Genomic DNA, 26,105 nt, shown 5'->3' with positions numbered 1-26,105 from the left:
ATTTACAGCAGCATGTATGGACTTAAGAGATTATCATACTAAGTAAATCAGAAAGAGAAAAACAAATACCATATGATACCACTTATATGTGGAGTCTAAAATATGACACAAATAAACACAGCTATGAAAGAGAAACAGATATATAGACATAGAGGACAGACTTTTAGTTTCCAGTGGGGCAGGGGTTGGGGCAGGAAGGCACTGGGGTTTTGGGATTAACAGATGCAAAATATTATATGTAGGATGGATAAATAAGATCCTACTGTATAGCACAGGGAGCAATGTCAATATTCTGTGGCAAACCATAATGGAAAAGAATATAAAAAAGAATATGTATAGCTGAATCACTTGGCTATACAGAAGAAATTAACACAACACTAAACCAACTATACCACACACAAAAAAATATATAACATAAAACATGACCCAGTACAGTTTCATCAAATCATTTCAGTTTCTACATGCATTTTCTAAAGAGAGAAAAAGGAGTAAATAAGGAGTACATGGTCATTTAAATATGAATGAAAGAGTCTCAGTGTAGCCACAAAATAGTTTGAAAAGATATTTCTGATATTCTGACAAGAAATTATTGTAGTGAGTTACATCGTGGTAGCACTAACTTTTTTCACTGAGGAAACAGTTATGAAATAATCTCTAGTCCTTTATTTTTTGTTCAATTACCCAGTTTTATTTATCTTATAGTCTTTAAATGTTAGATTGTTGGGTTTGGTTACATATGTATAACATACTATTTTTCCTATTATACTTTACTTGAAAAAATATCTACTTCATCTAATTGAAGGCAGACTCTTACAATAGAAATAAAATGAATGTTATTTTATAATTACATCCTTTGGTCTTTAGGTAAACAAGTAAAATGATTTCTAGATTACTTAAATGAACAAAACTAGATGCAATTAAGAGATTAGATTTCTTAAAAAAAAATCTGAGCTAGTTGTGCTACTTCATAAAACTTAGCTGTCTAAATGAACAAAAGGACTTTTGAACCATTTATGTTTTTCCAATTTGGGAGCTTTAAAGGTTCCTTAACTATTTTTAAAGTATTACAATCCTGTGTTTATAAGCATTCAGTCAGTTGAATCATTTAGTCGTGTTCGACTATTTGCGACTCTATGGACCGCAGCACGCCAGGCCTCCCTGTCCATTACCAACTCCCGGAGTTTACCCACTCATGTCCATTGAGTTGGTGATGCCATCCAAACATCTCATCCTCTGTTGTCCACTTCTCCTCCCACCTTCAATCTTTTCCAACATCAGGGTCTTTTCAAATCAGTCAGTTCTTTGCATCAGATGGCCAAAGTACTGGAGTATTATCTTCAACATCAGTCCTTCCAATGAATATTCAGGACTGATTTCCTTTAGGATGGACTGGTTGGATCTCTTTATGGCCCCAAAACTGTCAAGAACCTTCTCAAATACCATAGTTCAAAAGCATCAATTATTCGGTGCTCAGCTTTCTTTATAGTCCAACTCTCACATCCATACACGACTACTGGAAAAACCATAGTCTTGATTAGATGGACCTTTGTTGGCAAAGTACTGTCTCTGCTTTATAATATGCTGTCTAGGTTGGTCATAACTTTTCTCCCAAGCAGTAAGTATCTTTAATTTCATGGTTGCAGTAACCATCTGCAGTGATTTTGGAGTCCCCCAAAATAAAATCTGTCACTGTTTCCACTGTTTCCCCATCTATTTCCCATGAAGTGATGGGACAAGATGCCATGATCTTTGTTTTCTGAATGTTGAAATTTAGGCCAACTTTTTCACTCTCCTCTTTCACTTTCATCAAGAAAGCTCTTTAGTTCTTCTTTCTGCCCTAAGGGTGGTGTCATCTGCATATCTGAGGTTATTGATATTTCTTCCAGTAATCTGGATTCCAGCTTGTGCTTATTCACCCCAGCATTTCTCATGATGTACACTGCATATACGTTAAATAAGCAGGTGACAATATACAGCCTTGATGTACTCCTTTCCCAATATGGAACCAGTCTGTTCCATATCCAGTTCTAACTGTTGCTTCTTGATCTGTATACAGATTTCTCAAGAGGCAGGTGAGGTGGTCTGGTATTCCCATCTTTTTAAGAATTTTCCATAATTTTTTGTCATCCACACAGGCAAAGTCTTTGGCATAGTCAATAAAGTAGAAATAGATGCTTTCTGGAACTCTCTTCCTTTTTCGATGATCCAGGAAGCCTGACCTTTTCCAGTCCTGTGCCACTGCTGAGTTTTCCAAATTTGCTGGCATATTAAGTGCAGAATTTTCACGGTATCATCTTTTAGGATTTGAAATAGCTCAAATGGAATTCCATCACCTCTACTAGCTTTGTTTGTAGTGATGCTTCCTAAGGTCCACTTGACTTTGCATTCCAGTATGTCTGGCTCCAGGTGAGTGATCACACCATCATGATCATCTGGGTAGTGAAGATATTTTTTGTACAGTTCTTTTGTATATTCTTTCCATCTCTTCTTAATAACTTCTGTTTCTATTAGGTCCATACCAGTTCTATCCTTTATTGGGCCCATCTTTGTGTGAACAGTTCCCTTGGTATCTCTAATTTTCTTGAAGAGCTAGTATTTCTCTAGTATTTCCCATTCTCTTGTTTTCCTCTATTTCTTTGTACTGATCATTGAGGAGGGCTTACTTATCTCTCTTTGCTATTCTTTGGAACTCTGCATTCAAATGGGTATATCTATCCTTTTCTCCTTTGTTTTTTACTTCTCTTCTTTTCACAGCTATTTGTAAGGCCTCCTCAGACAGCCATTTTGCTTTTTTGCATTTCTTTTTCTTGGGGATGGTTTTGATTACTGTCTCCTGTACAATGTCACAAACCTCCATCCATAGTTCATCAGGCACTCTATCAGACCTAATCCCTTGAATCTATTTCTCACTTCCACTCTATAATCACAACAGATGTGATATAGTTCATACCTGAATGGTTTAGTGGTTACCCTATTTTCTTCACTTTAAGTCTGAATTTGGCAATAAGGAGTTCATGATCTGAGCCATAGTTAGCTTCCGGTCTTGTTTTTGCTGACTGTATAGAACTTCTCCATCTTTGGCTGCAAGAATATAATCAATCTGATTTCCGTATTGACCATCTGGTGATGTTCATGTGTACAGTCTCTTATGTTATTGGAAGAGGGTGTTTGCTATGACCAGGGCATTCTCTTGGCAAAACTCTGTTAGCCTTTGCCCTACTTCATTCTGTACACCAAGGCCAAATTTGCCTGTTACTCCAGGTGTTTCTTGACTTCCTAATTTGCATTCCATTCCCCTCTAAGGAAAAGGACATCGTTTTGGGGTGTTAGTTCCTGAAGGTCTTCTAGGTCTTGAGAGAACCTTTCAACTTCAGCTTCTTCAGCATTACTGGTCGGGGCATAGACTTGGATTACTGTGATATTGCATGGTTCCTTGGAAACAAAGACTGCATCCAAGTACTGCATTTCAGACTCTTTCATTGACTATGATGGCTACTCCACTTCTTCTAAGGGATTCTTGCCCACAGTAGTAGATATAATGGTCATCTGAGTTAAATTCACCCATTCTAATCCATTTTAGTTTGCTGATTCCTAAAATATCGATGTTCAATCTTGCCATCTCCTATTTGACCACTTTCAATTTGACTTGATTTTTGGACCTAACATTCCAGGTTCCTATGCAATATTGCTCTCTATAGCTTTGGACTTTGCTTCTATCACCAGTCACATCCACAACTAGGTGTTGTTTTTGCTTTGATTCCATCTCTTCATTCTTTCTGGAGTTATTTCTCCACTGATCTCTAATAGCATATTGGGCACATAACAACCTGGGGAGTTCATCTCTCAGTGCCCTATCTTTTCACCTTTTCATACTGTTTATGGGGTTCTCAAAGCATGAACACTGAAGTGGTTTGCCATTCCCTTCTCCAGTGAACCACATTTTGTCAGGACTCCACACCATGAGACATCCATTTTGGGTGGTGCTACATGGCATGGCTCATGGTTTCATTGAGTTAGACAAGGCTGTGGTCCATGTGATCAGATTGGTTTGTTTTCTGTGATTGTGGATTTCAGTCTGTCTGCCCTATGATGGAGAAGGATAAGAGGCTTATGGAAGCTTTCTGATGGGAGAGATTGAATAAGGAAAACTGAGTCTTGTTCTAATGGGCGGGGCTATGCTCAGTATATCTTTAATCCAATTTTCTGCTGATGGGTGGAACTGTGTTCCTTTCCTGCTATTTATCTGTGCTAAGGAGATACTCCATGTCCATGTTCAGAGAAACCCCAGCAAGATGGTAGGAGGGGCGAATTTGCATTCAGAATCAAACCTCATACCCACCAGAGACACTCATAGGGCTCAAACAAACCTTGTGTGCACCAGGACCCAGGGACTCCACAGAGACTGAGACAGACTGTGTTTGAGCATCTCCTGTGGCAGTATGGGCAACAGTGGACTGCCACGGGAACAGCGGCTCTGGGTGTAGCAGACATGGGTATGGCATAAGCCTTCTTGGATGAGGTCGTGATTAACCCCACCACAGAGCTGCCAGAACTTACACAGGACTGGGAAACAGACTCTTGGAGGGCACAGACAGAACCGTGTGTGCACCAGGACCCATAAGAAAGCAGCAGTGACCACAGAAGAGATTGACCCAGACTTGCCCACGAGTGTCCTAGAGTCTTCAGTGGAGGCGTGGGTCGGTCGTGGCCTGCTTCAGGGTTGGGGGCACTGAGTACATGCATGGGATCTTTTGAGGGAGGCCACCGTTATCTTCATTATAAGCATTAGGAATAAGTTAATTTTTCAAGCTAATAGTTTCATTTATCTCAGGCTGAATATTTTAAAAAATAATTCCAATATACTAGACAGACTAATAGTTTGAAAAACCTAACAGGATTCTTGGAAAAATATGCTCAGAAAATTTAGAATATATATTTTGATAATACCAACTTAAAATATGTATCAATTATGGTAATTGGATAGTTGTTCTCTATCCAACAAAAAGCAACATTGGTTGCAACATTCTTTAATGCTTCTACATTTTTCCCTATTATATTATGTATGTCCAAAATCCATAAAGTAGAAATTAGATACAGAAAACAAAAACCACTTTTTAGAACTTGAATTAACATATCACTATTTTTATGATGTTTCTGAGTCCCCTGTGATTCTAAATATATCTATCATTTAGATAGTACTTCTGATTAATTGAAAAGTTTTCCAAAGTCTTCTCCAAATCTGCTGCACTATTAGGTGCAGACCTAACAATGATGTGGGAGACTAACTTTTGCATAATGTTGTATCCATGGTATATTGCCTACTAGCTTAAAGTATTAAAAATGGACTAACTCATTTGTTTTGCTTAATTAATTGCCTATCTATGATATAGCTATCCAGACAACCAACAATAGGACAAAAATAAAGTATCAAAATTATTTCCATATATACATATCTATAGATTTAGTTTGAGCAAAATTATAAAGAGTTCATTTTATTGAAATAAGAGGACGATGGTTATATAAAATTGATTTTCACTTACTAAATAAACAAATGCTGAAAATGTATTTGAAAATAGCCAATGACTGTTTTTAACAATTATCTTAACCTGTAGATATAAAAATAATGGGCTTCCCAGGTGGCATTACTGTCAAAGAACCCCACTGCCAACACAGGAGACATAAGAGACGTGGGTTTGATCCCTGGGTGGGGAAGATCCCCTGGCCAAGGACATGGCAACCCACTCCAGTATTTCTGCCTGCAGAATCCCAAGGACAGAGGAGCCTGGTGGGCTATAGTCCATGGGGTTGCAAAGAGCTTGACATAACTGATGCAAAGAGCTTGACATAACTGAAGCAACTTTGCACAGACATGTGAAAATAATGCTTTCTCAGTCCCAGACTCAAGTGATTTTCTGTATACATTAAAGTTTGTTGATGACTAAAAAACTTATTATATACACATATATATACATATCAGAAATACATATGTCAGAAATTAGTAAGTAGAACTGTAAGTTAGTTGCTGAACCACAAAAGATGCCGGGATTCTTGGCCTCCAGAAGAGAAGAATTCAATCCAGGGCCAGAGACGAGGCTTGATTGCTCAGAGCTTTTGTGTAATAAAGTTTTATTAAAGTATAAAAGGGGTAGAGAAAGCTTCTGACATAGACATCACAAGGGGACAGAAAGAGTGTCCCATTCACTAGTGTTAGCAATGGAGTTATATACTTTTAATTAGCTATTACAATGAATCAAAAGAAAGTCTGGAGGTTGTAAAGAGCTTACTAGACCCACTCCCATAATTTACATTTTAAGATAACTGGATTAGCCAGAAGGTTTTTGCCAGAAACTGCCCTCAAGCAGGATACATTATTGTTATATAATCCTAAGGAATGTAGAGGAAAAAAAACAAACATTTGTCCTTTCCTTCTCCTTGAGAATTCCAGACCCCTATCTCCTTGGGGACCCCTGGACTTCTTATCAATCTGCCTAGGAATTGACTCTCAGAACCTTACAGAATATTTTGTGATCTCATCTAGTAATGAACAGAGTGTCTTTTTATCCAACTGCCAAGTATTCAGCAGCAAAACAGGATGAGCATAGTTTATGAGGCCATTAACAAACATTTTAGGATAATTCCAAATGCTTGAGATAGCCCTGGGCCTTTTATAAATCACTCCATGAAACAAAATCTGAAGCACCCTTAGAATCTTATAACATGACCACCTGACTTAGTCATTTTAAAAGAGAAGGGAATAAAATGTAAACATTTCAGTGATAAATAAGAATAAATAAACATATATTAAAATAAGGAAGAGTTCCAACTGCTTTTCCTAATTTTTCCATTAGATATACTCATTGTCATTTAAAACTAGGGATAATGTTTCATTTAAACAACTGGAATTTTTTTAAAAAAATAAGCTTTGGGCATTTTGTTTGCTTTTCAATTTAAATCCTTTTACATTGGCATGGCTCTTCTTTTCAACTGCCCTTTACTGACACCAAAGTTTTTTTATTTTGTATTGGAAAAACCCACTTCAGACTGGCATTCCATTACAATCACTGTGTCATGTGAATTATTTTTTAAATGCAAATTACACAGTATGAATCTTCTGCTTAAAACCCTTCAGTAGCTTTCCATTGTCCAATGAATAAAAATTCTAATTACTTAGGCTAGCTCTTAAGTATATCTGAACCTTGCCTGCTTTCCGTTCTTCTTCTTGGTCCTCCAATCACATTGCTCTCATTCAGTAACCATTTCAGAGCATTCCATGTCCACGTTTCCCCTTCCTGCCATAATTCATCTGAAACTCTAAGGCTGATAGGTTAGGTGGTCTGGTATTCCCATCTCTTTAAGAATTTTCCACGGTTTGTCGTAATCTACACAGTCAAAGCCTTTGGCGTAGTCAATAAGGCAGAAGTAGATGTTTTTCTGGAACTCTCTTCCTTTTTTAATGATCCAATAGATGTTGCCAATTTGATCTCTGGTTCCTCTGCCTTTTCTAAATCCAGCTTGAACATCTGGAAGTTCATGCTTCATGTACTGTTGAAGCCTGGCTTGGAGAATTTTGAGCATTACTTTGCTAGCATGTGAGATGAGTGCAATTATGTGGTAGTCTGAACATTCTTTGGCATTGCCCTTTGGGATTGAAATGAAAACTGACCTTTTCCAGTCCTGTAGCCATTGCTTGAGATTTCCAAATTTGCTGGCATATTGAGTGCAGCACTTTAACATCATCATCTTTTATGATTTGAAATAGCTCATTTAATACTGAAAAAAATTATTTTCAAAAGATTAAAAGATACTAAAATGAAATTTTTATATCAGTTTAAAAACTAGGCCGTATTCATTGGTTATTAAATTGAACTGACTGCTACAGTTTAAGTGTAGAGGAAAAAGATGTTCAATGTTCACTTTCTCAAGTTTATATATGTATGATAGTCACTTACTCATGTCCACCTCTTTTGAATCCATGGACTGTAGCCCATCAGGCTCCCCTGTGGCTGCTGCTGAGTTTTCCAAATTTGCTGGAATATTGAGTGCAGCACTATACAGTTCATGGAATTTCCCAGGCAAGAATACTGGAGGGGCCAGCCATTCCCATCTCCAGGGGATCTTTCTGACTCAGGAATAGAACCTAGGTTTCTTGCATTGCAGGTAGATTCTTTACTACCTATGCCACCAGGGAAACCAAGTTTACATTTCTACAAATAAATTGGAAGAGAGATATGAGAAGGCAGCTAAACTACTCCATAATATCGCACGCACCTTGGCATCCATTCTGTGTGGCCAAGCTGTTGCCAAGGATCCCTTAAACTAACTCCCCACTGCCCTTGTCATATGCATCCTACCCCTAAGGCACAGGACCTTCCCTTTCTGCCCGCCTCAGATTACCAAACCCTTCAATTTACCAAGCACCATTCTATTTGGTTTGAATTAACCAATCCAGCCTTAGCCTGGAAATGCCAAAGCACTCCACACTTGGGCCCTAATCAAGGCATGTACCCCAGGTCCTGGAACTCTCTCTCTCTCTCTCTCTGCCTGAATTCTGCCCTTACTTCACTGTGGGTGCTGTGCCAGTGTTCTTCCTACAGGAGGTGTGAAAAACAAAGGTCTCTATTTCCTTTGCCTTGCACTTTTATGTTAAAATGGCTTACCATCCGACGCCCGGGGCTCTACCTAACAAATGTTAACCTAATAAAGTCAAAACATTAGATTATATTAAATTTCTAGTATATGTAAACTAATTTCTTTTATGCCTATGTATATGATTAAAATTATTTTTTTGTTACAAAGTATGACTAGAGATGGTGTTTCACTTTAAGTAATGCATGATGTGAGGGATAAGCACAGTTAAATAGACATTAAAAAGAGATATTAAATCATTGCATTTTAAAATGTACATGCCACAAATATTTGCAAGATGAAAGCAATAAATGGAGGCTCTTAGAAATGCAATGTATAAGGGACTATCACATTTTTTTGATCAAATCTAAGACAACCTTAGGAGAAGGCAATGGCAACCCACTCCAGTACTCTTGCCTGGAAAATCCCATGGACGGAGGAGCCTGGTAGGCTGCAGTCCCTGGGGTTGCACAAAGTTGGACACGACTGAAGCGACTTAGCAATAGAAGCAAGACAACCTCAATTGAAAAATGCATCACTCTTGCATATATGAACACACACACACATTGCCAATTAAGCAATGACAGAACGCCTAAACTCTCAAGATATCTCACTCCAGACTAATGTTGTTTCAAATTTACTTGCAAAAGATTTTTGAGAATTTGTCTATCTTTTTGCCTTCAATTTGATTGCCTGGCATGTTCTGTCCAATCTCTTTAGAGGCATGTCAGTAACAAAACATACAATGGTTTCAACTACTTCTTAATATTGTCCTTTTTAAGTTCTATAACCCATACTGTTGCTTTGCAAGTAAATATGGAATTGTATTTATTATCCATTGGCATGTATTGATATTTTCTTTACTAATATATCAAATTATATAGTGTTGCTTTTTTCCCCATTACTTAATGTATACCCTGGAGAAGGAAATGGCAACCCACTCCAGTATTCTTGATTGTAGAATTCCATGGACAGAGGAGCCTGGTGGGCTACAGTCCATGGGGTCATAAAGAATTGGACACTACTGAATGACTAACACTTTATGTATACCCACTATTGGTTTGAATGCCCAATCATTTTCCATAAGACATTTAAAGAGCAATTAAATCCAAAATTATGTAGTAAAAATTGCATGTAAGGTACCTGAAGTGAAAAAAAGAATGAAAATACTATGGCTAACTTCATATATATGCAGACAATTTCAAGTTTTTTATAATGGCTGCTCAGCAAAAACACAATTATTAAATGTCATCAACTCTACATATACCAAATTCAGAAAATTCAGAGCTAACACAGAGAGAGAAGTGTGGCTTGAGAAAATTAAACATTAAGGAAGTGAGTTGGTAAAAATCCAGGGATGAAAGTGTTATATTCACATCCTTTAATGCTTTTTTCTTCTGGACAATTAATATTTTCAATAAATACTTTCATGAAAAACAAAAAATAAATATTTCAAATATTTTGCTTTGTTTTTACACAATATATGTAAGAGAATAAAAATCATTTGAATTATTGAGCTAATATCATACACAATCAGATTTATAAACAAACAGATGTAAATTTGACAATAATAATAAGCAACTGCATCAAATTTAGCTTTATAAACTAACAGTCTACATTTAGCTCATAAAATACACAAGTGCAAACACTTGCATAAAATTAAAAATCTCATCAGGAGAAATTAGGTAAAACTGTACAATCTAACATGCTAACATACATTTTTTTTTTCTGAAGAGCAAATACGGACTTCAGATATGCAAATTCACATTGCTCTGATTACTTTGTTGCATGTTCACTGAAAGAATTTATGAGGCAATTAGAGTAACTTGTTTCCATTATACAAAAATCAATACATATGACTAAACTTGGTCATATTTTTGATTCTAAACAGATTATTGCCTATTGATAGTGAATGATTATGGAGCACTACTTCATGAAGAAGAGTGAATACAACACACTACACTTGCTGATTGCTAGCATAAATGTATATTTAGCTTACAAAATCAACTCTTCAATAGAGAATTCTTCCTTTCATCCTGAACTCTGTCTCATAGGTCACAACTATGCTTATTTTTCTGAGAATTACTGACCTGCACTCTCTTTCATTAAGTTTTCAGTGAGACAAAGTACTCAATATTTAATATCTCTGTCAAATGACTTCATATCTTTATTGTTTATTCTGAAATATGTTAAATATTTTCTATTGCCAAGAGAGGAAACAAAGTTCTATATTTTAAAACATGGGATAAAATTACTTTTCTAAATGCTTCTAGAAAGTATGATGAAGCTTAACAAACACTTTTAAAAATAAATCATTTTATTCACAAATGCTTCTATTTTATTATTATCTTTTACAATATCACATATACTCTTACAATACAATTTTACTTGGATTTGTATTCACTCTTTACAACTCTTACTTTGGGGGAATATTATTCAAATTGTTCAATCCAGTAGATCAGAAATATTAGCAAGTATTGAAAAATAATCCAGAACCAAATTTTTGCAAAATATTTAACCACAACAAATGGATTATTTGCCAAAATATTTTTCATATTTAAATTATAGTATCAACTATGAATATCTACAAAAGGGATATACTGGGGTCACATTTCCAAAACACTTTTGCCCACAAGATTACTTTTTCATTGATAAATCTCATGTAATTGTTCTTTGTAGTCTGGTATGAAAATTCTAAAATGTGTTACTTCTAAAACTTGAATAACATTTAAAATATATTATGCTATCATCTGTAAAATCTAACCTAAAATTTGCACACATTAACAGGTACACTAGGAAATAATTTCTATTTTCAATTAGGTATTTCAAGAGTTCATTTTGAGGTTTATTTATCAGTTGAATGATAAGTTATAATTTTTGTAAATATGTTACATTAAAAAAGAATAAACAATAATAAAAATAGCAAGAGAAAGCCTGAGACATTATATATATCTCCAAGAATGCTGAGTAAATGGAAAATAAATAGCATATCAGCAAATACGTAAAATAGAGAATAAAGCTATAAAATCTGACATATAGTTAAAAGAAGTCCCAGAGAAGTCAGGAAGTGTACACTAGACAAAATCAAGGGCTTCCCTGATGGTTCAGTTGGTAAAGAATCTGCCTACAATGTGGGAGACCCCGGTTTGATTCCTGGATGAGAAAGATCTCCTGGAGAAGGGATAAGCTATCCATTCTAGTATTCTTGCCTAAGGAATTCCAAGGGGGTCTCAAAGAGTCAGACATGACTGACGAGGCCTTAAAAATAGCTGAGAAAAGAGAAGCTAAAGGCAAAGGAAAAAAGGAAAGATATATATACCCATTTGAATTCAGAGTTTCAAAGAATAGCAAGGAGACAAAAGAAAGCCTTCCTCAATGATCAAAGCAAATAGAGGAAAAAAATAGGATGGGAAGGATTAGAGATCTCTTCAAGAAAATTAGAGACACTAAGGGAACATTTCATGCAAAGATGAGTACAATAAAGGACAGACATAGTATGGACCTAACAGAAGCAGAAGATATTAAGAAGAGGTGGCAAAAATACACAGAAGAACTGTACAAAAAAGATCTTCATGACCCAGATAACCACGATGGTGTGATCCCTCACCTAGAGCCAGACATCCTGGAACGCGAAGTCAAGTGGGCCATAGGAAGCATCACTACAAACAAAGCTAGTGGAGGTGATGGGATTCCAGTTGAGCTATTTCAAATTCTAAAAGATGATGCTGTCAAAGTGCTGTATTCAATATGCCAGCAAATTTGAAAAACTCAGCAATGGCCACAGGACTGGAAAAGGTCCTGTGGTCCAATCACAAAGGTCCAATCCCAAAGAAGGGCAATGCCAAAGAATGTTCAGATTACCACACAATTGCACTCATCTCACACGCTAGCAAAGTAATGCTCAAAATTCTCTAAGCCAGGCTTCAACAGTATGTGAACCATGAACTTCCAGATGTTCAAGCTGGATTTATAAAGGACAGAGGAACCAGAGATCAAATGGCAACATCTGTTGGATCATTAAAAAAGCAATAGAGTTTCAGAAAACATCTACTTCTGCCTTATTGACTATGCCAAAGCCTTTGACTGTGTGGATCACAACAAACTGTGGATAATTCTGAAAGAGATGGGAATACCAGACCACTTGACCTGCCACCTGAGAAATCGGTATGCAGGTCAGGAAGCAACATTTAGAACTGGACATGGAACAACAAACTATTTCCAAAAAGGGAAAGAAGTACAACAAGGCTGTATACTGTCATGCTGCTTATTTAAATTATATGCAGAGAACATCATGTGAAATGCCAGGCTGAATGAAGCACAAGCTGGAGTCAAGATGGCCAGGAGAAATATCAATAACCTCAGATACACAGATGACATCACCCTTATTGCAGAAAGTGAAGAAGAATAAACAGCTTCTTGATGAAAGTGAAAGAGGAGAGTGAAAAATTTGGCTTAAACCTCAACATTCAGAAAACTAATATCATGGCATCCAGTCCCATCACTTTATGGCAAATAGATAGGGAAACAATGGAAACAGGGAGGGACTTTATTTTTGGGGGCTCCAAAATCACTGCAGATGGTGACTGCTCCTTGGAAGCAAACCTATGCCCAACCTAGACAGCATATTAAAAAGCAGAGACATTACTTTACCAACAAAGGTCCTCTAGTCAAAGGTATGGTTTTTCCAGTAGTCGTGTAGGGATGTGAGAGTTGGACTATAAAGAAAGCTGAGCACAGAAGAATTGATGCTTTTGAACTGTGGTGTTGGAAAAGACTCTTGAGAGTCCCTTGGACTGCAAGGAGATCCAACCAGTCAATCCTAAAGTAAATCAGTCCTGATAATTCATTAGAGGGATTGATGCTGAAGCTGAAACTCCAATACTTTGGCCATCTGATGCGAAGAACCTACTCTTTGGAAAAGACCCTGATGCTGGGAAAGACTGAAGGCAGGAGGAGAAGCAGACAACACAGGATGAGATGGTTGGATGGCATCCCCAATGCTACGGACATGAGTTTGGATAGGCTCTGGGAGTTGGTGATGGACAGGGAATACTAGCGTGCTGCAGTTCCATGGGGTCTCAAAGAGTTGGACACGACTGAGCAACTGAATTGAACTGAGACAAAATCATCAAGCAAACAATGAAAAAATATTTTCCAAGTCACAGAAAGATTTGAATATGTAGGAAAACAATACAGCCTGGTATCTATCATGATGAATTAAACAATATCAATATTTTCTACATACTGAAATCTGAATTTCCAAATATACATAACTAAAAACATCATCACATCCTCAGAGATGGAAATATATATACATATACATATATATAGAAAAGAAATAATAATTGGAATGGCATCAGACCTGATACCAGACAAATCAAACAGGAAAAAAAATGAACTAATGATTTAAGAGAAAGTTATTTTGAACTTGCAGGTCAATAAACTTAGTCAAAATTAACAATCAAATATGTCCCAATGAAGATATCTTTAGACATAAGGCTTGGGTAATTAAGTTCTATAGGATGCTTTTCATAAAGCGAGAAAACTGGAAAGCAGAACACATGTATTACAAAGATAGAGCACCTGATCTGGAATACAATGAAACAAAATCTGAGGAGGACAGCTTTGAAATAATCCTTAAAGTAATCTTTCTAAATTAGAACAAGAATGTAACTGATAGATAATTTTGTTTTTTAAATGTACAATAAAATAAATTGTACTGACTAGATATACTAAAGTCAAGTTCTGGAAAATTTTCATAATATGGTGAATAAAACATCTCTTTTCTTAACAAAGAAAAAGTCAACTGAAATCCCACAGTAGGACAAAAAGAAATATCATATTATCAAGCGCTGGTCCAAATATAAAGCAGATAATATATGGCATGGTTTTTGAACTGTTGAGAATTCAATAGATAGATATGTCATTTATGCTTAAATAATTTTGAACTTTCAGAATCATTATTTAACAAAAGAAACCATGGTAACTGACCAGCTTGTAAAAATTGTAATCACTGACAAAGCATACAGTGCATTACTATCCCTTAGTCTTCATTGCCCTTCCTAATTCACATGATCATTGAAGGCAATTGCAATATTGCTTAAATAACATTTTTGTATGTTTATGATGACTCTTAAAAACACCAGTTGGATGAACTTTTGAAGTCCTCTCCCCAACTATCCCTTGTCATCATTCCCAACCTCTATGCAAACTCCCTTGGTTTTGTGATCTACTGCAGCATCCATCCTTTGTACCAATAATGAAGTTATCATACACTAAATAGTTATGATACATTGAACAGCAGAGTCTTTTTATAACACCTCCAAACCACAGAAAGATAAATGACAGGTTTTTCCATGCAGGGTTGGAAATCATGTGATAAGTATATGCATTTGTTTGTAGAAAGTTTATAGAAATGGTCGATATTTCCATTTGACCACTTCTATAAAAGTGGTCATAACTTCTATTTATATAAGTAGTTCATAACCTCCATAATCCCCATTAAATCTAAATTGAGATTTAAATTTCAGCCCAGCCACTTATTACATATTTCATTTTGTCAGCTTGCATACTGTCTGTGAGCGTCAATTTCCTTCTTTGGAAAATGAACTAAGACAGCAATAATATAAAGTTTTCATGAAGATGTTATAAAACACTGGCACCTGCCCTAGTGTCTGGCAAAGTGTAGATGATTCACAAAATATCATTGCTTTTACATCCACTACAATTATTAAGGAATTATAAGTTGCAGGCATAAAGTGAAGAAAAATGTTATTTGGTACAAATTAAAACCAATACTTTGGCCACCTCATGCGAAGAGCTGACTCATTGGAAAAGACTCTGATGCTGGGAGGGATTGAGGGCAGGAGAAGGGGACGACAGAGGATGAGATGGCTGGATGGCATCACCAACTTGATGGACATGAGTTTGGGTAAACTCCAGGAGTTGGTGATGGACAGGGAGGCCTTGGGTGCTGCGATTCATGGGGTCGCAAAGAGTTGGACACTACTAAGCTACTGAACTGAACTGAAAATAATATTAAAATATATTTGAATATGTTACATTAAAAAAAAACACCTTTAATATAGTTTTCTATTTGCCACAATAAAAATGTGAGAAAGATATTTTTTTAATCCACAGATCTAATTATAACATGAGTAAAATATGTGGAGTGATATAAAGTATTTTGGCATGATTAACTAAGTTTTTGTAGGATATTTGCACATTTCCAGTTACCAAAGACAACTGTGACTTAAATTACACAATTTTTTTGCTGATACAGCATTATCTTGGTTATTCTATCACTTTTCAGAGTAAAGTTTATTACCCCTCTGGGACGTTAATGGGACCATATGTGCATCCTAGTGGTTCCCCTACTTCAGCTGTTTTTCCTGACAATGTACTTATGTCTGATGCTTCTCTGGTCAGGTAACAAGCCAGAATGCTATTGACTTTCTCCTTAAAAATTATTCACAGTAGAATAGCATTCTGAAACCTCTTTTTAAGATAGTTCAGTATCAGGTTTAATGAAACAAACTAAACACAGTGTGACCAAGGTTGACCCCAAGCTTGGGCTTCCCTGGTGGCTCAGAGGCTAAAGAAATTGCTTGCAGTGCCAGAGACCTGGGTTCAGTCCCTGGATCGGGAAGATCCCCTGGAGAAGGAAATGGCAATCCACTCCAGTGTTCTTGCCTGGAGAATCCCATGGACAGAGGAGCCTGGCAGGGCTACAGTCCATGGGGTCACAAAGAGTCAGACACAACTGAGCAACTAACACAGTAAACACAGTGAGAAGGCATAATGTTCAAATTGTGTTAAGATCCATGTTTATACATATATTTTTTATTTTTAAGATTTTAAAAAATCATCCTGCAGTGCAACTATAAATTATGTTTTTCTTAAGTATTTTAGTATTAAATAAAGTAAATAGTATTAAATAAATTAAATAAAGTAAAAAGTATTAAACCTTTTCTGCTTCAGCTTCTCCTATATCTGATGTGAGATAAGCCTCTTGAACAGTTGACCTCAGGGGCAATGGATATGTCAGGGATGTGGTAAGGAGAAACAATACCATGAATTAAGATGAAAGTGTATACAAATATATACCTCCTTTTCCATGGTATCCTTTTGTTTTATTTCATGAGAAAATATGTGTTTTTATGTGAAATAAAGTTCTTTATGTACTTATTAAGGCAGAGATGGTGTTATTAATAATTAAAATTCTAAGAAGTTAATAACTCATTAAAGTGCAATATTAACACTTTGACAAAGTAAATGTGAATATAACTATTTAAAATTACATTAATAGAGAGACATAGGGAATGGGAATAAATGAATTCAAAATTTTCCAGTTCTTACAGCATAGAAACAAATACACAGAAAACACTGATTTACACTTCCTTTTCTTATGGAAGAAACATTTGTTACAAAGAATAAAAAAAATAGTTATTGTTAAAAATACTGTCTGAAATGACACTCTAAAATACTTACTAATTATGTATAAACAACAGGAAGAAGAATATATCAAAATATATCAGTACAAACTATCCTGACAATGCACCTAATATCAGAATCTGGAAAAGTATTTTCACTGAATGTAAGACTGACATGCCAAAAATGATAGTTAAAGAATTTATGCTCTGTAAGTCAGAATTTGATTTTAAGTCTAAGAAAAGATTAGAGATTTTGTCACTTCAAATGGTAGAATGTAGTGAAAGTAGGCCAAAAGGCTATAAACATTATAAAAAATGGGGGACTAGCAAAAATCAAGACTGTCGAAACAATGATAATTAGAACTGATACAGTGCTGAAAAATACAAATTTTAGAATGTCTCCCAGAATGGACAGAATATTATAAAGAATATTTTTAAGATTTTTCTTGGAAAATGATGTCACTAAAATTTTTATACCTAAATTTTTCTTACCGTTTGAAAGCCACTAAATCACACATTCAGATACTTAAGGTCAAGAGAACTATGCAATTTTTCTATGCTTTAGAAAAATGTTAAAATCCTAGAGACTGGGAGGCAAAGGAGACTGAAGACAGTCTCTTAGAAAGTCTCAATTGTTTGCCTCCTGCTACTCCTGTATAACCTCCTCCCATCAAGTGTACACAGGATTTACACACATTGAGTGAAAAAAATCTTGCAGTTATGATGTTATATCATTACCAAGATTAGGCTAAGAAAGACTATGCCTTCTCTACTTGAATCCTTTATGCTAAATGAAACAAATGTCATTCTGTGAGTAGATCTCTGGCTATGGAGAAGCCCAGGTGGTACAGTGAAAAAATGAGGCTCAGTCCAAAAGCCTGAAAGGAACAAATATGTGCCCCATGTGAAAGACTTTGGGAGCTAATTTTTCAGCTCTTGTCGATCTTCCAATAGCTAAAACTCTGGCCAACAATTTGACTGCAGACATGATGAGAAATCTTGAGTGAGATGTACTTAGCCCAGCTGCACCTAGATTCTTTGTTCACACATGTGAGATAATAAATGTTCATTGGTTTAAGCTATAAAATTTTGGAATAACTTGCTACTCAGTAATAGATAACTAAAACAAGGTCCCATAATGGACTCAAAATTGTGATTGGTTTCAAATAAAATATTTGGTAGTGAATGTTGAAAGCAGTTAAAATAATACATCTACTTTGTAGTTACAATTGTAATTATTCATATAGATTTTATGTAAAATACAAATTTTAATCATTTAAATAGTGGCTTAAAATTCTGGTAATTGTATATTAATTCAATTATTTCTATTTTAATGAGAAGTTTTCATCTTTATGTACATACTTTGTTCTTGAAGAATTTCATATTTTTACTACTTTATTTTTAAAAATACTATAAAAACAAATGGGCTCTGTGTTATATTTATATATTTGTAGTGGGACAATACTTCTTGAATATTTAAAATTTCTAAATTTATTTAGTAATAATGACCATTTGGAAAAGAATACTTTGTACCTTTTTTAAGTAAGGAATGAAGAAATCAGTTAATATTTCACATGAAAAGATTTTAAGTATATTACCTTTAGACTGCTGCTGTTCTATTAGTATACAGGAATAACTCAAAATAGTGTTTATTCAAAATTGTAAAATATATAATATAAAAATCCATTTGATTTATGAATTTGGGAATTTGTACACCAGTTTTCTCCTACAAAAATAAATTCAAACAAATGTGTGCATATCACAAAATATAAATTCTAATAATTCAGCATTACATTGAGTTTCATGTAATAGCTCTATTTTGGCTTATTAGCACTGTGAATTGAGAGCTATCATGCAGTCACATAGTTATATCACCAGTCTGTATGACATCAAATTGTTGCTTACTTTATTGTAGATAATCTCTTACACAGTATATTATCTCTTAATAATATCTCTTGTATTTATTATTCTGTTTAGCATTAAAGAAAAAAACATTTTTCTATGCCTTCTTTGCTATTTCTATGCCTAACTTTGCTAACTTCTTTGCTAAATAATTACATACTATTTAAACATCTTTAAGGTATTTGAATATTTAATGCTAAAATGTTTTTATGACCAAACTTATGCATTTCATTTATGCATGAATCAAGAAGAAAGGAATATAGGAAAAATAAGTTATACATAATGGAAGATTAGATTGACTTTTTCCTCAGAAAATTATTTAACATCATTCATAATTGCTTTAAATCACTCCTCCTAATGTATTTATGAAAAACCTAAAATTAAGTTCACATAGCAACCATTTAGCTAAAACATTTGAATTGACCCACAGAGCTCTATAATATATTTTGTAAAATATAAGTTTATTGTAATACAGTTATATGAAAAGCATTTTGAGTATTTATATTTTGACCACAAAGTAAAATATTGACATAGACATAATTTTAATGTATTTTCTACTGAAGTGCTTTACAAGTAAATTACATATTGGGAACTCAGCAAGTTTCTAAGGAAAGGAATAATATATAGCCAGTTAGACTCTGATTTAATTTTTTATTATGTAAATATTCTGCATAAAGCAATGTGTAATATTACCAAAATTTTTTAATGTTTTATATTTTAAAATAATCCAGAGACACATGGTTGACCCCAAATAAGCCAATTGAATACCAAGGCAAATAGCAACTACTTCAAGAAACATATGCTTTTAAATATTAATAATATTTCTTATTATATACTGATTTTAACCTAAAGGAAAAATTCCCAAACAAAGCAGTATAAGGTAAAATAGTTAACTTTATTATTTCATCAAATTACAGTAATTAATGAATTAAAATATTCATTATTTTTTAAAAGACTATATTGCCTGAGAACAATTAGACCTAGTACACATGTTACTGATAGAAAAAAATTAAGAATACTAAATCCTCAAATACTTCTGTAGCCATGAATTTGGAAGAAGTAGAGCAATTACAATTTGATGGCTTATACTATTTTATTTAAGTATGACTATAATTGTTAAAGTCAGAATGATAGAAATGAATTTGAAATTTAAAATCAAAAAGAGTTAACCAGGAAATCTGACTTTAAAACATTATTTTTCTTATAAAATTTATCTCTTGGTATTACACTTTGTAATGCAATTGGATATTTAGCAAAAGTCTAAAAGGTTGATTTTAACCATTCCAATAGTGAAATTTAAAGAAATATAAACAAAAGGAAATGAGGTTTTAAAAGAATGCTGTAGCCTTTATATTTTCTATTTTCATCAGTTTAATTAAGTTGTCAAAGTTATATGAATGGCAGCATGTGAAATAAAAGCAACATGTCTAATAGGTTTTGAAGACAGGTCAATAAGAATGTTGTTTTTATCCAGATCAGCCCAAAGTGAGCTGATGATAATTATTTTATAGTCAGTGGGTATTTGGTGCTACTGAGACATTACTTTGGGCATTAAATTATGCTTTTCACAATTTTTTAGAGATTTATCTAGGTAACATATGTTTCTGTATCATGTCCTCTTAGCAGTTTAATTCACAAACAATGGCAAATCTCCTGCCATGATAATGTAATAATTTTGGTTTTGTTGAATATTTACCCCAGCCCCTTTTCAAAATACAATAAATTAAAACACTTTCATAAAAGATTATGTATATTTAATCAAAAGCATAACAAATAAATTCTAAAGGACTTAACAGTTTTCTTTCACCTTTGCAAACTTCCCCAGAAACTATTTACTTATTATGCATTTTAAGTCATTACCACTGCATTTATTTACATTTGTATGTGCATGTACAAAACTCTTTATATGCAAAATAGGTTTTATTATATATTTATCTGTCATTATTTTTTCAAACAAAATTTCTTGATGACCTTTCTGTAAAATATCTCATTTTATCTCAAAGTCTGCATGATGTTCCAGGGCCATTTTTAATGAACTTGCTGAATCAATATACATATAGAAAGTGAAAAAAATCTTAAGCAAATTTATACAAACTGAATATATTCATGGAATGACCCATATGTATCAAAATACATAACATTTTCAGCTTTTCAGAATTCACCCTCCTGTCCCATTATAGTTACTACACAACTTCCCACCCAAGGTAAACACATTTCTGATCTCTTAGATAGGTAATATGTTATCAAAATTGATATAGATATAATTATACTATTGTGTTCTATTATGTTAGGTTTTTTGACTGACATTGTATTTGTGAGATTTACTTGTCATTAAAGTTATTAGAATTTATCTTAATTGCTCGTGTATTCCATTACATAAATATATACCTATTTATTTAGCCATTTTATCGTTGAAGGGATTTTCTGCTTTCTCTAGTTTCTATCTGAGTAATGCTGCTGCAAAAATTCTTGTACATGAACTTTGTTGCCTATTTGTAAGTGTTCAGTTCTGTATATATCCATACACAAGTAAAATCGCTAAGCTATAAGGTCAGATTAAATAGATATTTCCAAAGAGATTTCCAAAGTCATTTTATCAATTTATTTTCTCACCTTCCTAGTGGCTCAGATGGTGAAGATTCTGCCTGCAATGTAGGAGACCTGGGTTCAATCTCTAAGTGGGGAAGTCCACTGGAGAAGAGTATGGCAATCCACTCCAGTATTCTTACCTGTAGAATTTCATAGACAGAGGAGACTGACAGGCTATAGACCACGGGGTTGCAAAGAGCTGGACATGACTGAGTGACTAACACACATACTCTTACAAGCAATGATCTGTAGAAATTCTTTATTCAATTTGTAAGTATTGGAAATATATATTATGTTGTTGTCCAGTTGCTCAGTCATGTCCAACTCTTAGCATCCCCATGGAATGCAGCATGCCAGGCTTCCCTGTCTTTCACAATCTCCCAGAATTTGCATAAACTCTTATCCATTGAGTAGGTGATGCCATCCAAACATCTTGTCCTCTGTCGCCCCCTTCTCTTCCTGCCCTCAATCTTTCCCAGAATCAAGATCTTTTCTATTTTTTGATTGGGTCATTTATTTTTCTGGAGTTGAGCTGTAGGAGTTGCTTGTATATTTTTGAGATTAGTTGTTTGTCAGTTGCTTCATTTGCTATTATTTTCTCCCATTCTGAAGGCTGCCTTTTCACCTTGCTAATAGTTTCTTTAGTTGTGCAGAAGCTTTTAAGTTTAATTAGGTCCCATTTGTTTATTTTTGCTTTTATTTCCAATATTTTGGGAGGTGGATCATAGAGGATCCTGCTGTGATGTATGTCGGAGAGTGTTTTGCCTATGTTCTCCTCTAGGAGTTTTATAGTTTCTGGTCTTACGTTGAGATCTTTAATCCATTTTGAGTTTATTTTTGTGTATGGTGTAAGAAAGTGTTCTAGTTTCATTCTTTTACAAGTTGTTGACCAGATTTCCCAGTACCACTTGTTAAAGAGATTGTCTTTAATCCATTGTATATTCTTGCCTCCTTTGTCAAAGATAAGGTGTCCATAGGTGTGTGGATTTATCTCTGGGCTTTCTATTTTGTACCATTGATCAATATTTCTGTCTTTGTGCCAGTACCATACTGTCTTGATAACTGTGGCTTTGTAATAGAGCCTGGAGTCAGGTAGGTTGATTCCTCCAGTTCCATTCTTCTTTCTCAAGATAGCTTTGGCTATTCAAGGTTTTTTGTATTTCCATACAAATTGTGAAATTATTTGTTCTAGCTCTGTGAAGAATACCGTTGGTAGCTTGATAGGGATTGCACTGAATCTATAAATTGCTTTGGGTAGTATACTCATTTTCACTATATTGATTCTTCCAATCCATGAACATGGTATATTTCTCCATCTATTCGTGTCCTCTTTGATTTCTTTCACCAGTGTTTTATAGTTTTCTATATATAGGTCTTTAATAGACATTTCTCCAAAGAAGACATACAGATGGCTAACAAACATGAAAAGATGCTCAACATCACTCATTATCAGAGAAATGCAAATCAAAACCACTATGAGGTACCATTTCACACCAGTCAGAATGGCTGCAATCCATAAGTCTACAAGCAATAAATGCTGGAGAGAATGTGGAGAAAAGGGAACTCTCTTACACTGTTGGTGGGAATGCAAACTAGTACAGCCACTATGGAGAACAGTGTGGAGATTCCTTAAAAAACTGGAAATAGAACTGCCTTATGATCCAGCAATCCCACTGCTGGGCATACACACTGAGGAAACCAGAAGGGAAAGAGACACGTGTACCCCAATGTTCATCGCAGCACTGTTTATAATAGCCAGGACATGGAAGCAACCTAGATGTCCATCAGCAGATGAATGGATAAGAAAGCAGTGGTACATATACACAATGGAGTATTACTCAGCCATTAAAAAGAATACATTTGAATCAGTTCTAATGAGGTGGATGAAACTGGAACCTATTATACAGAGTGAAGTAAGCCAGAAAGAAAAACACCAATACAGTATACTAACGCATATATATGGAATTTAGAAAGATGGTAACAATAACCCTGTGTACGAGACAGCAAAAGAGACACCGATGTATAGATCAGTCTTTGGACTCTGTGGGAGAGGGAGAGGGTGGGGAGATTTGAGAGAATAGCATTGAAACATGTATAATATCATGTATGAAACGAGTCGCCAGTCCAGGTTTGATGCATGGTACTGGATGCTTGGGGCTGGTGCACTGGGACGACCCAGAGGGAGGGGAGGGGAGGGAGGAGGGAGGAGGGTTCAGGATGGGGAACGCGGGTATACCTGTGGCAGATTCATTTCGATATTTGGCAAAACTAATACAATACTGTAAAGTTTAAAAATAAAATTTAAAAAAAAAAAGAAGAAATCTGAAAAAAAAACAAAAAAAAACAAAAAAAGATCTTTTCTAATGAGTCAGGTGGCCAAAGTACTGAAGCTTCAGTATGAGTCCTTCCAATGAATATTCAGGGTTGATTTCCTTTAGGATTGACTTGTTTGATCTCCTTGCAGTCCAAGGAACTCTCAAGTCTTTTCCAAATCCACAGTTCAAAGGCATCAATTAGGTGCTCAGCCCTCTTAATGGTCCAACTCTCACGTCAATACATGCCTACTAGAAGAACTATAGCTTTGAATATTGGAAATATATACATATATATGTATTCTTAAAAATTCCTTTATTTTGTAGCTTGCTTGGTCACTGACTCAATGGAGATTTTTGATGACCATTTTTTAAAATTTAATGTACTATATCTAATCTTTTCCATTATCTTCCCCCCCCCCCCTATATTCCAGGAGACATCTTTACCTGCTCTAAATCAGGATCAAATTCCCATTTCTTATTTTCTAGAACAGTGGTTCTCAACACAACCTCAAGTACACTTGGCAAGGTCTGGAGACATTTTTGACTGTCACACTGGCTGTCTGTGCTCTCAGTTAATGTCTTACAATGCACAGGGCTGTCGCACAAAATAATTATCCAGTCCAAAATGTAAATAATGTTGCTATTCAAAATTCCTAAAGTTCTGCATTTCAGCTCTCATAAGGCAGCTTTTTGTAAAATCTAGATTTTATTCTTTGTCCAGATAACTTTGGTTTCCCTGTGTAGATATACCCAATCACTTACTGAGTTGGCCATACTTTCTCCACTTCTGTAAGTTTCACCTTTGTCTTAGATCAAGTGTCTATGTACTAGAGGATGCCTGTCTTTGGACTCTAAATTTTTATCATTTCTCTATTTTTCAAAGTCTATACCAATGACACTATCTTAATTACAACAGTTTCTTAAAAATATGTTATATGTGGTGGTGTATGTCTCAAATTTCCTTCTCCTTCTCTCACTTCTTCCCTTTCTTTACTTCTCCCTTCCTTTCCCCTTCTCTTTTCCCTATTCCTCTCCTCTTTTTCTTCTTCTTGAATGTCTTTATTTCTTTCCACTTTTGTTGTTAAATCGCTAAGTTGTGACTGACTCTTTTTGACCCCATGGACTGCAGCATGCCAGGCTCCTCTGTCCATGGGATTCCTGAAGCAAGAATACTGGAGTGGGTTGCCATTTCCTTCTCCAAATTGAATTGTAGAACAATTCAATTCTACTCATACTGCCTCAGATTCCAAAGGCTATCTGCTCTTCCTCCACTCCCCACTTTAGATGCCAGTGGCAAATCCATGTTATCACCTGTGTTTCTGACCAACTCTAGATCAGGCTATAGATCAAAGGTTCTAAGGACCTTCTCCTTGAGTTCAATTAATTTGTTAGCTATATGAAAAGGTATAACTCAAGAATAGCCAGATAAAAGAGATGCATAGGTCATGATTTCTGGAAAAGGCATGGAACTTCCATGCCCTCTGAGTATACCACTGTCCCCAAATTCACCAACTGGGATGCTCTATGAACCTCCATCTTTTTGGTTTTCTAAGGAGACTTCATTACACAGGCATGATTGATTGAAAAACTGGCTTTTGATAACTGATTCAACCTTTACAACCTACAGGCCCACTTCTTTTCCCTGGAGGTGAGGGGCTGGGAAGGAAAGTATCAACAGCCTCCATATTTAGGTGAGTCCAAGTCACCTCATTAACATAACAAAAACCATCTTTATTGTTCTTCTTACTAGGAGATTCAATTCCAAAGGTTTTAGGAGCTCTGTACCAAAAATTGGGATGAAGATCAAATATAAATTTCTATTAAGAAACACAATGTCACATTTCAGTAGAATTTTGAATAGAAATAAGTATGGCAATTAAAAAAGTTTTCAATATTTTATGATTAAACTAGTTATTTGCTAAGGATTTTTATATTTATTATATTTTAATATTTATTCTCTGTTAGTTTAAACTACAATAATTAAATCATTTTAAAGCATTTATTAAAAATAACATGATTTTTTAAAATCTATTAATGTGATGAATTTCATTGCTATCTTTAAAATTTCTGGAAAAATCTCAATTTTGACATTGTATATTATCTTTTTATATACTGATAAATTTGTTTTGCTAATTTTTAAATTGTGAATCTCTATAAATAAATATCATTTATATCAATGTCAGTTTTGCTACTAAATTGTGGTTTGATAGAATGCATTGAAAGTATTTTTTTTTTCTCTTCT

The 26,105-nt window shown here is 34.8% G+C and overlaps 1 long non-coding RNA gene across 2 annotated transcripts in view; it reads left to right on the top strand.

Moving 5' to 3' along the window:
- LOC132342587 (uncharacterized) overlaps positions 1-26,105 on the top strand; it is a 256,069-nt gene that overhangs the window by 61,639 nt on the left and 168,325 nt on the right. For both annotated transcript variants that reach the window (XR_009491010.1, XR_009491009.1), the window contains exon 2: positions 25,491-25,554. This is a non-coding gene — a long non-coding RNA (uncharacterized lncRNA). The remainder of the gene's footprint in view (positions 1-25,490; positions 25,555-26,105) is intronic.

The sequence above is a fragment of the Bos taurus genome, chromosome 17 (assembly GCF_002263795.3).
Source record: "Bos taurus isolate L1 Dominette 01449 registration number 42190680 breed Hereford chromosome 17, ARS-UCD2.0, whole genome shotgun sequence".
Taxonomy (NCBI): domain Eukaryota; kingdom Metazoa; phylum Chordata; class Mammalia; order Artiodactyla; family Bovidae; genus Bos; species Bos taurus.
This window is presented reverse-complemented; position numbering and strand designations above follow the sequence as displayed.